Source organism: Mauremys mutica, chromosome 4 (genome assembly GCF_020497125.1).
Source record: "Mauremys mutica isolate MM-2020 ecotype Southern chromosome 4, ASM2049712v1, whole genome shotgun sequence".
In the NCBI taxonomy this organism is placed as follows: domain Eukaryota; kingdom Metazoa; phylum Chordata; order Testudines; family Geoemydidae; genus Mauremys; species Mauremys mutica.
The window spans coordinates 12015287-12026053 of NC_059075.1; the positions used below are offsets into that span (position 1 = coordinate 12015287).

General features: G+C 50.0%; 1 protein-coding gene across 2 annotated transcripts in view; it reads right to left on the reverse strand.

The window, feature by feature from the left end:
* The window catches only part of ARMH4 (armadillo like helical domain containing 4), a 123289-nt gene extending 113544 nt beyond the window's left edge, over positions 1 to 9745 (reverse strand). Inside the window, exon 1 of one of the 2 annotated variants that reach the window (XM_045015075.1) lies at positions 9635 to 9745. The gene's annotated coding sequence lies outside the window, so the exon portion shown is untranslated. Of the gene's footprint in view, positions 1 to 6606; positions 6739 to 9634 lie in introns of those variants that run through there. The other variant, XM_045015076.1, reaches the window with a different exon arrangement.
* Positions 9746 to 10767: the final 1022 nt, after the last annotated feature.

A 10767-nucleotide genomic window follows, 5' to 3' on the forward strand; every position in this document is an offset into this window, starting at 1 on the left:
TTTTAGGTTCTTATATATTCACATGACTCAGGAGCTAGTGCTTTAAGTGAAACATCAAATATCATGAGGCCTGTGATAAAATCACAAGAATTGACAACGCTGCTGAATCCCCACTTCTCTTTTCCCATCCTGCACCTTTTCTTGCTGTCTGGACTGCAAAACACCTTTCCTGTTCAAAATCTGAGGCCTGGGAATGTTCTAATCTAATCTAATTGCTAATCTAGCAATCTAATCCCTTAGTGCTTTCCAATGACTAAAAGATGCACAAAAATATATTGCGTAAATTAAAAAATCAATAATGCCTAATGGAAGTTGTCTGCCTTTCTGGATGAATACAGATTATTTTCACCTCATTCCCCCCAGGTCTTGCCAGCTAAGATTACATGGAGATTGTGGAACAGTCCTTTCAAAAGATTTTTTAAAGGAAATTTGACTCAAAATGCAGTGTTTGTAAATAAACACATAAATAAGATATAGAAATATTTCTATGGAATATAAAAAGTTCAATGGAAATAATTTTAGGAGAAAAAAAATCAAACAAACCTTCTCTAACAATGCTTGAAACTCAAGCTTTGTTGCTTTGAATTAATGCAAGAGAACCCAGAGATGAAACTGACTAGAAACCAACTGCAAAGGTATTTTCACTGCAAGAAATTCAAAAAGTGAATATACCACAATAGTGAAAAGCAAATTAGATTTGTAAATTGTTTTTCAAATGTAACCCTCTCAACCTATGTCTACACTATGAGCAAGGGATGTGATTCCCTGCTCATGGACACACACCCATGCTAGTTCTCATCAAGTTAGAGCGAGTATAAATAGCACCGGTAGCCATGGTGAAGGCACAGCTTGAGCTGTGCTGAGTATAAACCTGTGGAGAGTATGTACTGGGCATGGCTCAGCTATGCCTCGCCTGCTGCTACCCATGCGACCACGGCTACACTGCTATTTGTACTCGTGCTAGCTTGCACAAATACGTTTCTACAAGCAGGAGAATCACACCTCTAGCTTGCAGTGTAGACATAGCTTAATGCACTCTTTGTAAAACAGGTAAGGGAAGGTGTGGGAGTGGGTTTAATATATATCTTTTCATCTGTGTCCCTCAAATTAATTATATCATTTTTACAGTTATAACTCTTAAAGTATTTATTTACTTAAGAACATAAGAACGGCCATACTGGGTCAGACCAATTATCCATCAAGCCCATTATCCTGCCTTCTGACAGTGGCCAATGCCAGGTTCTTCAGAGGGAATGAACAGAACCCGCAATCACTGAATGATCCAGCAAGTGGATGTATTAAAGTGAAGTGGGAGGGGGGGGGTTCTGCTCCCTCTTCCCCCCCCCCCCCCCACTAATAGCACGTAACTGGTTGATATGCAGTGCTTGCCTAGTATTATCATAATTTGCATTACAGAAGTACATAGAGGTCCTAGCTGAGGCTTGTTGTGCTAGACAGTGAGAGACAGTGCCCCTTACCTGAAAAAGCTTACAATCTCAACAGACAAGGCAGAAAAAGGGTAGAAGACAAGAAGTATTAGCATCATCACTTTACAAACGGGAACAGAGGCACAGAGCGTTTGATGTGCCCAAGTCACACATGAAGTCTGTGACAGCCAGGAATTTAACTTCTTAGATCTCTTGACTTGAACAGGGTTCTGTTGCAGGCACAGCGGCACAGAGCTCATTGCAGGATTGGGGCCTAAGAATTTATTAATGACAGCAAGGACCTATTTCAAAGAAGATTAAGCAAAGCTTAAGGCCTGACTTAGCTTTTTTTTTTTTTTTTAAATGGGGGCTGGATTGGATTTTGCGTCTAAGAAGCATTACAAGTATCCCCCTGGCTATCCTCTTAAATAAAATAATGTAATGTGTTAAATAAATTAACAGTGGAAAGCTTAAAGCAAAGCTGAATCAGGTTTTAACTAGCAATCAACTGCAAAGCAGTTCATTATTTGTGCTGCACTGAGCCATGGATCTGTTTGCACATATCTATTCTCTTTTCTGGCTGTTGTAGGGTCCGTCTATCCTACAAACATGTTGAGTCAGGGGACCCATGTATAACTTGGTTAAAGTTCGCATTGTTGATTAAGACCTAACCACATCCCCATAACTGGACTAAAATAAAGGCTTCTTGTTCACAAGGTAGAAGAATACTATAGAAGAATTTTTCCAAGGCCCACAAACACTTTGAATGTCCTAAAGTCATGCCAAAAATATCCCCTTTAGACTGACACCTTCCAGGAGAAAGGAATTTAGAGGGGGAATCAAAATCAGGCTACTTGTGGAAAGCTAGTTACAGCCTCGACTATGGAGTCACTGCTGTTGTTTCATCATACAGGAATCAGGGGGTTAAAAGAGTCCCAGCAACTTCTCCAGCATTGCTGAGCAACACAGCTAGGCTGGAGGGAAAACCCAGCTCTTCTCTTTGAAGAGGCACTGGTGGACCATCATAACAGAGAAATCACTCTTGGAGGCCGCGGGGCAGTGTAAAATGAAAGGTTTATATCAGTTGGGCTGGAAGAAAAAGGGAAAGAAGCAGGAGGGGCTGATCATAGCAAGGGAAATGAGCTGAGGGAGGGGTGTGCTCTAGTGATCTGGGAATACAACTAGAAGCCATGAACTCCAGAGTTCTGATCCTGAAACTGACTTCATCTCTAGCCTTGGGTGAGTCACTGTTGGGGTTCGAGTCCGCAACATCACTAAGCTGAAAAATGTAAGCCATGTCAGGAGCTCTTGTGTAAACAGGCCACCAACTGAGGCACTGTTTTAAGAACAGTGTTGATTAGGCTTTCTCTGAGTCAGGCTACAGCACCAGCCCTGCGGTGTCAAGGCAATTATCACAGCTGACTAAAATGAATTTTTTTCTCATAAGTGAATCTCAGTACGTGAAGAGTCAATTATTTTGTTTAAGAGTGATGGCAGGTTCTGAGTTACCATTGTCAGGAAGTTCTTATTTTATATTGAGATTCAGCTTTGAGAAAGTCCCATCCCTCAAATACAACAGTTACTTTCACACAGCAGGGCTGGGGACGGCAGGTGGGAAGTGAAAATAACAGATGACTTCCCCATTCAAGAAAGTCACCCACTGCATAGCCAAAGAGCTGGTGGATGTGTGCGACAAACAGCAAATAGCTGTCAGCGAATCACAGAAGCTAATGACAGAAATGACCTGTTAGGGCATAAAAGCTTATCCCTTGCTACCGCATAATTGTTCCCTACATAATATTTTACAGCACTTTGTCCAGTCCGATTTAATATATCTCAGCTGATGGGGTTTCCATGGAAAACTATCCTCTCTGCTATTTTCTGGCCTTTGGTAAGTTTTGACCATATTTTCCAACTGCGAACACTCTGACAGGGGATGAGCATCAAGCTTTTAGACACCTGAATAAATACAATTGCTCTGATGATCCATCTTCCATGTCTCAAGATTACGCTTGTGCTCTGAAGTTACTGAAGTGACTGCATGTGTCGTGTAGAAAAAGCACAAGAGGATTAAGAGGTCATCCACTTCAGACAAATCACTGGATGATCTTTGTGGTACACGGCTTTCCACATCTCTGAGTGCAAGCTTGATTATACCAGCTTTGCCCAGCTGAATGGTCCCATACGTGTTCAGCAGGGCAATTCATCTGCTGATTGGTAAAAAGAATACGAGAAAAACTCTGGAACTCCTCAATATAAATATGAAAATATGTGCAAAACACACAGTAGAGTCATTGCCAGGAATCAAATTCCATAACACTGGAGTGCTAATGCACACTGCCCCCAAGGCTTTACCCATTATGATGGACACAAAAGCCAAGGGATTATACACATCAGTGGTCTGACATTACAGACTTCTAACTCTTGCCATATTTTTTATGGACAAATTCCTGTATTTCTCCTCATGCTAAATTATTGCCAGTTCAGTCTTCCAATACAGCACACATCTGAACACCTTTCATTCCCAGTTAGTTCAGATAAACAAACCTCAACCAGCTAGAACTATCCGGCCTGCTCACAGCTGACAGCTTCCAGCCAAATCCCAAGGAATAAGACAGGTTTAAAAAAAGGAGCCAACAACAAACGTGCCCATCAGATTCAGCAAGAGGGTGGAACAAGACTCTATCATTCTGCCACTCCATATGTAATCTACTGCATCCCTATGGATAAATTCACTACAGCATCAAACATATCGAGAAGCCAAAATATCTTTAGTTTTCCAAGAAACAAACTACTTTATTTACCAGTTCTATGCAGGCATCCGCCCTAAAAAGGATGAAAGACCAAGCAAACCAGAACCTTCACATCAGTCATCTATCTGCACTACAATGGTCCAGGACGGAGACATGTCAACCCTCCCTTCTCATATTTCCTAGGGTCATTTGCGATTTTTAAATGTATATTTTATTGCAGTTTTTGTCTTTTTAAAAGAAATGGAAAAATAAAAGGAAAACAGCATAGTATGTCTCATATGGTATTCTCAAACAGTTAGTAATATTATCTTGTTTTGTCAGTGACTACATATGATGTTTAGATATTTATCTATATAAATCTTTAGTTATCTCTGTATATCTATATACAGATAGACAGACAAATATGCAGCGCAACTTCCACACCTCTTCTTGAAGCTTCACTCTAACAGCTATGTGCTGTGTGCTCTCTGCTTCAGAGATCCTCTCTCTTTCTTCATTTCAGAGTCATCATTCTGATCACTCTGCTTTTCGGAGTCTCTCCAGGGGTGCTGGAACTAGGGGTGTTGCTGCACCCTGGGCTTAAAATAGTAATAACAAACACCAAATGTGTGATTTCCATGGTTTCTATCAACAACACCCCCACTATAAAAATTGTTCCCACATCTCTGGGTCTCTTCACCACACACACCTCCCTATGCTTGCAGGTCACTCCCCTAACATAGCCCCTATCAACTGATGGGCTCTCTCTCGCAGATGCCAGACCTGTCCTCTTTAAGCCAAGTTCCTTCATATATTGGCTCTTAACATCTCTGTCCAAACTGTCTAGGCATTTCTAATGCACTCGTCACTGGTATCTAGGAGCTACATACACAAATTAAAAAGCACACCATCTCACCTGACACATACTACCATGCGGGGCACCCCATGCTAATACTCATACAGAGGCCAGTCCCACCATTGCTTGACTGCATTACCGATAATGAGCAGGATAACACCTATGTTTGACCATGCTACTTAAAAGGTCAACATCTCCATTTGCTTTCTACACCTTTCATGTTGATGCTCACACCACACTACAATTGAACTGATGAGTCCTCCTCTACGTTCATGTTCTTTCGAGTGATCAGAGGAGGGAGGAGAAGGTATGGGGAAAGCATGAGCAGAGACATGTTAAATTACTGCTGAGATACAGGGTGGGCAGCTAGCAAAACATCAGTTGTTGTTTTGGACTTGCTACCACCTTGTTTCATGCTGAGGAAATCTATCAATCATAAAAACTTACCTTCCACATAAAAGATAAATCTGCTTCCGTGGCACATTTTTTTCATTGTTTTCCTTACTAATGAGCAGTAAAAACGGGAACCTTTTATCCAACACAACCATCCTGGACTATTATAAATTCAGATAAAAATAGAATTGAGATCCAACTCACCTCTGGTTTTACAAAAACAAAGTCTATGTTTCTCAACTCATCTCTGCAAATTACGGAAGCCGTTTGTGTTGAAACAAAGTGTTTCCTCCTCACAGTCTATATTCTTATCTTACTTGACCCTGTGCTGGTCTTAGAGACAAATCTGCCTCGGGAAACAGTAGCTGGTATCAGTGCATGGCAGAATAGGATTGTATATTATTAATAATACTTAGCACTTATATAGCATTTTACATTTTCAATGTACTGTACAAGTACTAGCTCATTTTCAGAACCTGCTGTAAATTAGGTGAATATTATTATCCCTATTAAACTGTTAGGGAAACTGCAAAACACAGAGGTTAAGTATCATCCCCAAGGACACACAGTGAGTCAGTCACAGAGCCAGAACGAATACTTTCGATCCTTTTTAAAAATGCTTTTGTGCAGTAATCTGTGCTCTTCGTGATTTTGTACCCAAACAGCCACGTTTCAGAATCTACCCCATAATAATGCTTTGGTGACCCCATAGCTATTTCCAGAGAAACAGACTATGATGTCAAACGCAGGATTGTGATTTCACTCAGGCTAAAGGAGAAGCTGGGCTCTGAGGGGAAAGCATTTTTAGAAACACAAACACCTCCCACAACACAACAATGAAGGGAACAAAGGAAACGACCAGCCATGTCCATTTCTCTTCCCAGCATTCTCTCTCCCCCAAGTCTGCTGCTGTGCAAAATCCCTCCTGTAAAGGGAGCATAAAATCTAACTGAGATGACAATGCACTGTAATCCAACAGCTGTGTTAAAGGTGAGTGGCAGGCCTGGCATGCGGTGACAGCCGACAATCTGCACTGAGGTCTCCAAGGCGGGCAAGAAGGATTCAATAATAAAAACTATCCTGACAGTGCCAACTCCTTCCCTTCCCCTGCTAATCTCAGGCACTCAGCTTACTACAAGCCATAGACATTCAGACAGCATCTATACACAACAGGCTAAGGAGGAAGCAGGGAGGTTACCCATTTCCCTCATCTAGCCAGGTCTCTGATTAAGTGGCCATTCCGAACAATAGCCTTGTTTCCCTGGGCAGTGGCAGAGGGAAGGGGGCACCAGCAGCCAGCCTGGTGTAGCCACTCCAGAGCATCCTTCACAACAGCCGTCAAAGGAACAGCTCTCTCTGCCGGGAGCCCGTTCGATGGGCAGCTTCGCGGCACGCCACGGGCTCGGGGATCCAAGAGGAGACAGGGGCGACGGCTGGCGCTGGGGACTCGCTGTGCCCGTGAGAAGTGGGGAGAGGAGGCGGAAGAGAGGAACCCCCCCACCACACACACACACACACACATAGGCGGCAGGTTCGTATAATTTTTGGTGGGGCCCAAAATGGTGGTGTCCCCCCCCCGCCGCTCTCACCCTGTAAGCTGATATAAAATGAAGCTACAATGCGTCAGCACTACAAGATTACAAGGGTCAATTAAAAGTGGAAAGTCAGAAGCAGCACTTGCCTGCTTTAATATACAGTATTAAATTTTGTTGCACCTGTTGTGACAAAGTGGGAATGTTCTTAATGTTTTCTCTGAATACTGTGTGGGTGCCTCAGTTTCCCCTGCAAAGTGCCAACTGACGGTGTTGGGGACAAAGAGATCAGGTGGCCTCCTTGTCCGGAAGAGACACAAAGGCCAGATGAGGGAGTGTCAGTTTGGAGCTGGCTGGGGAAATCGGGAGAGGCCCAGAACTTGGGTCTGGGCTCCCCACCCCCCAAGATGGACCTGACTGAGGGGTCCTGTTTTCTGTACCTACAAGCTCTGTTCCAGGAGCCCCTCGCCGCCATCGCAGCCCGGGCTCGGCTCCAGGGGACCCCGTTTCCGTCCCTCCCCAGCTCCTCACACACACTGGGTAGGGCCGCCCAGAGGATTCAGGGGGCCTGGGGCAAAGCAATTTTGGGGGCCCCTTCCATAAAAAAAAGTTGCAATACTATAGTAACATGCATTTGGAAATGTAAAAAATAACTAGTGAAAATTAATTTGTAATAATTTGAAAATACACCAAATACATTATTTAAAAACATTAAATGCTTTACTGGTCTGTCTACATTTGCAATTACATAATGGGCTGTTGCTGGGTGATGGTGGTGCCAATGGGCTGTCACTGCCTGGAGCTGCTGTTGCCCAGGGCTGGGTGGGGAGCTGGGCTCTGGGGGGTGCCTGGCTCACAGGGGCTGGGCTCAGGACTGTGGGGAGATGGGGTCGGAGGTTGTCTGGCTCAGAGGGGCTCGCCTCGGAGCTCGGGTCAGGGCTGTGGGGGGAATGGGTACAGGGGGGTGTCTGGATCAGAGGGGCTGGGCTCGGAGCTGGGGGTCAGGGCTGTGGGGGGAATGGGGTCAGGGGGGTGTCTGGATCAGAGGGGCTGGGCTCGGAGCTGGGGGTCAGGGCTGTGGGAGGAATGGGTACAGGGGGATGTCCGGATCAGAGGGGCTGGGCTCGGAGCTGGGGGTCAGGGCTGTGGGGGGAATGGGTACAGGGGGTGTCCGGATCAGAGGGGCTGGGCTCGGAGCTGGGGGTCAGGGCTGTGGGGGGAATGGGGTCAGGGGGGTGTCTGGATCAGAGGGGCTGGGCTCGGAGCTGGGGGTCAGGGCTGTGGGAGGAATGGGTACAGGGGGTGTCCGGATCAGAGGGGCTGGGCTCGGAGCTGGGGGTCAGGGCTGTGGGAGGAATGGGTACAGGGGGTGTCCGGATCAGAGGGGCTGGGCTCGGAGCTGGGGTCAGGGCTGTGGGGGGAATGGGTATAGGGGGGTGTCCGGATCAGATGGGCTGGGCTCAGAGCTGGGGGTCAGGGCTGTGAGGGGGATGGGGCCGGGGGTGTGCCCAGGTCCGAGGGGCTGGGCTTGGAGCTGGGGGTCAGGGCTGGGTGGGGAGGATGGGTTTGGGGGGGTGCCCACCTCAGAGTGGCTGGGCTTGGAGCTGGGGGACAGGGCTGGGTGGGGAGGATGGGTTTGGGGGGGGGTGCCCATCTCAGTGGGGCTGGGCTTGGAGCTGGGGGTCAGGGCTGGGCCTGGGGGGTAATGGGGTCGGGGGATGCCTGACAACCACCTCCCTGAGACCCCCCCAATCCAACCCCCCTTCCCTGGCCCCTGACAGCCCCTCCCCCCACAGAACCTGTGCCCCCTCCCTGCCCCCTGAGTGTCCCCGGAACTCCCTGCCCCTTAGCCAACCCCCCGGCCCCGGCTGCTTACCCCCCCGCTCACTGCGCGCCTCGAGAAGCGGCCCTGCCCAGCGCTGCAGCCGCGTGGCTCCCGGAGGGGGCTGAGCTCTGCCCCGCTCAGAGCCGCGTGGTCAGGGGAGGAGCCGCTCGGCCCGGAGCTCCCAGCCCCGCCCCCTGACCACGCGGCTCTGAGCGGGGCGGAGCTTAGCCCCGCCCCCCCCAGCCAAGCTGCTGCTGCTGCGCTGTGTAGGACCCGGCGCGAACAAGCGGAGGAGGAGCGGCCCGTCCTCTGCAGCCAGGCGGGGCTGCGCTACCGGTAAGGGGCCAGTCCTCTCCCCCAAGCGGAGCCGGTAGCGCGGCCCTGCCTGGCTGCAGGGGACGGGCCGCTCCTCGGCTCGCAGCGGCAGGATGAGCTGGGGCCCCAGCTCTAGGCACCAGCTTGTTTTGCTGGTGCCTAGAGCCGCCCCTGCCGGGCGGGGAGGGGGGAAGCTCCAGCGGTGGCGACGGCGGCGGCGGGGGCTGCGCTCCAAGCAGGGGAGAAAACATTGGTGGGGCAGAGCCCCTGCTTGGGATTTATTCCTGGGGCTAAAGCCCCAGAGCCCCATATAAGTCGGCGCCTATGCACACACACACACACAAAAGGAGGCCAGAGGCAGCAGCATCCGTGGAACACAAAGGAGGCTCCGCAGCGCTCCGCTGTCCCCGGGCATCGCACCCTGCCGGCCAGGCCTGCTGCCTTGCACGGATCGGGGCATCTATTCTCCACGGAGCCTCAGTCTCGACCATCGCCCCGGCTCCCCCCCCCCCCCAACGCCCCCAGCCGCTGCGATCCCCCGCCCCGCCTCTCACCTGAGCCCCGCGTGTCCCGTCCGCCGGGCAGCGCTGCCAAGGCACATGGGAAGCGACCCGGGCCGGCGCTCACCATCCCGCCGCCGGCTGCTCGCGGGGCCGGTGGGGCTGGGCTGGGAGGAGAGAGAGGGGCGCGGGGGGGGGGCGGCTCTATTTCTTATTCATGAGGCGCCCGTCCCCGCCCCAGGATTGGGCAGGAGGCAGCGGCCGGGCACGCCCCTGCGCGGCGGGCTCCCCGTCCCTTCCCGCCCCCCGGGTGGCTGGTGCTGCAGCCCCCGCCGCTGCCTTGTGCCCGGCTGCCGCTGCGGCGGGCGCAGGGTGGCCGTGGCCTGGCTGAGCGGCCACGAGGGGAAGGAGCTGGGTGGCCGCCCCGAGGCGAGCTGCTGCGCCCGCGCCGCTGGCCGGGGGGGGGGAACCCCCCGCGGAGCACGTGCAAACTCCCCGGCGGCTCCCTGGCTCTGCGGGACGGAGCGTGGCGGGGAGTCGCTTTGGGGTGCGGGTTAGGGGCAGGCTACCCAGAGAGCGCCTGGCCCCTGCAGTGCCAGGGTGCAGTTGTGCCGGGTGCGGGGACAATTCAGTGAGATCGCCTGCCCCTGGCACGCTGGACAGCTGCTGGCAAAGTGCAAAGACAGGAGCTTCTGGGAACCAGATGGGTGCGTTGCCTCCTTGCACCCCCAATCCTCTTATCCTTGGCATGGTGCGGGGGCTTGGGCGTCACTGGCCTCGCCCTCTGCAGTGGTTAAAGAGATAGTCAATTATTTTTTGTCAAGGTCCAGATTTCTTGGTCAAGGTATAGTCAAAGTCCAGACCCCAGAGAAAATAATAAAAAATAACAACAATGATAATAATAAGTAAATAAAAAGATTTCAGGGTCCATTCAAAAGTGTCTTGGAGTCTAGATTTGGCCCACATGCCGCCTATTGAGCATTCCTGAAGTAGGTTCCCCAACAGGAAAAGGAGCTTTCATGTCACAAGAGCGGAGCAATGGGGAGGGAGTGGGGACTGTTAAGGGAAGCCAGGGAAAGGAGGGGAAGTTGTGCTTCCCGCCAGTTTTCCCCCAGCCCTTACGTTAACCGCTGCTTCTACCTTTGTGACATCAATGGGCTTTGGATCAGAACTTTGCTAAAAAATAC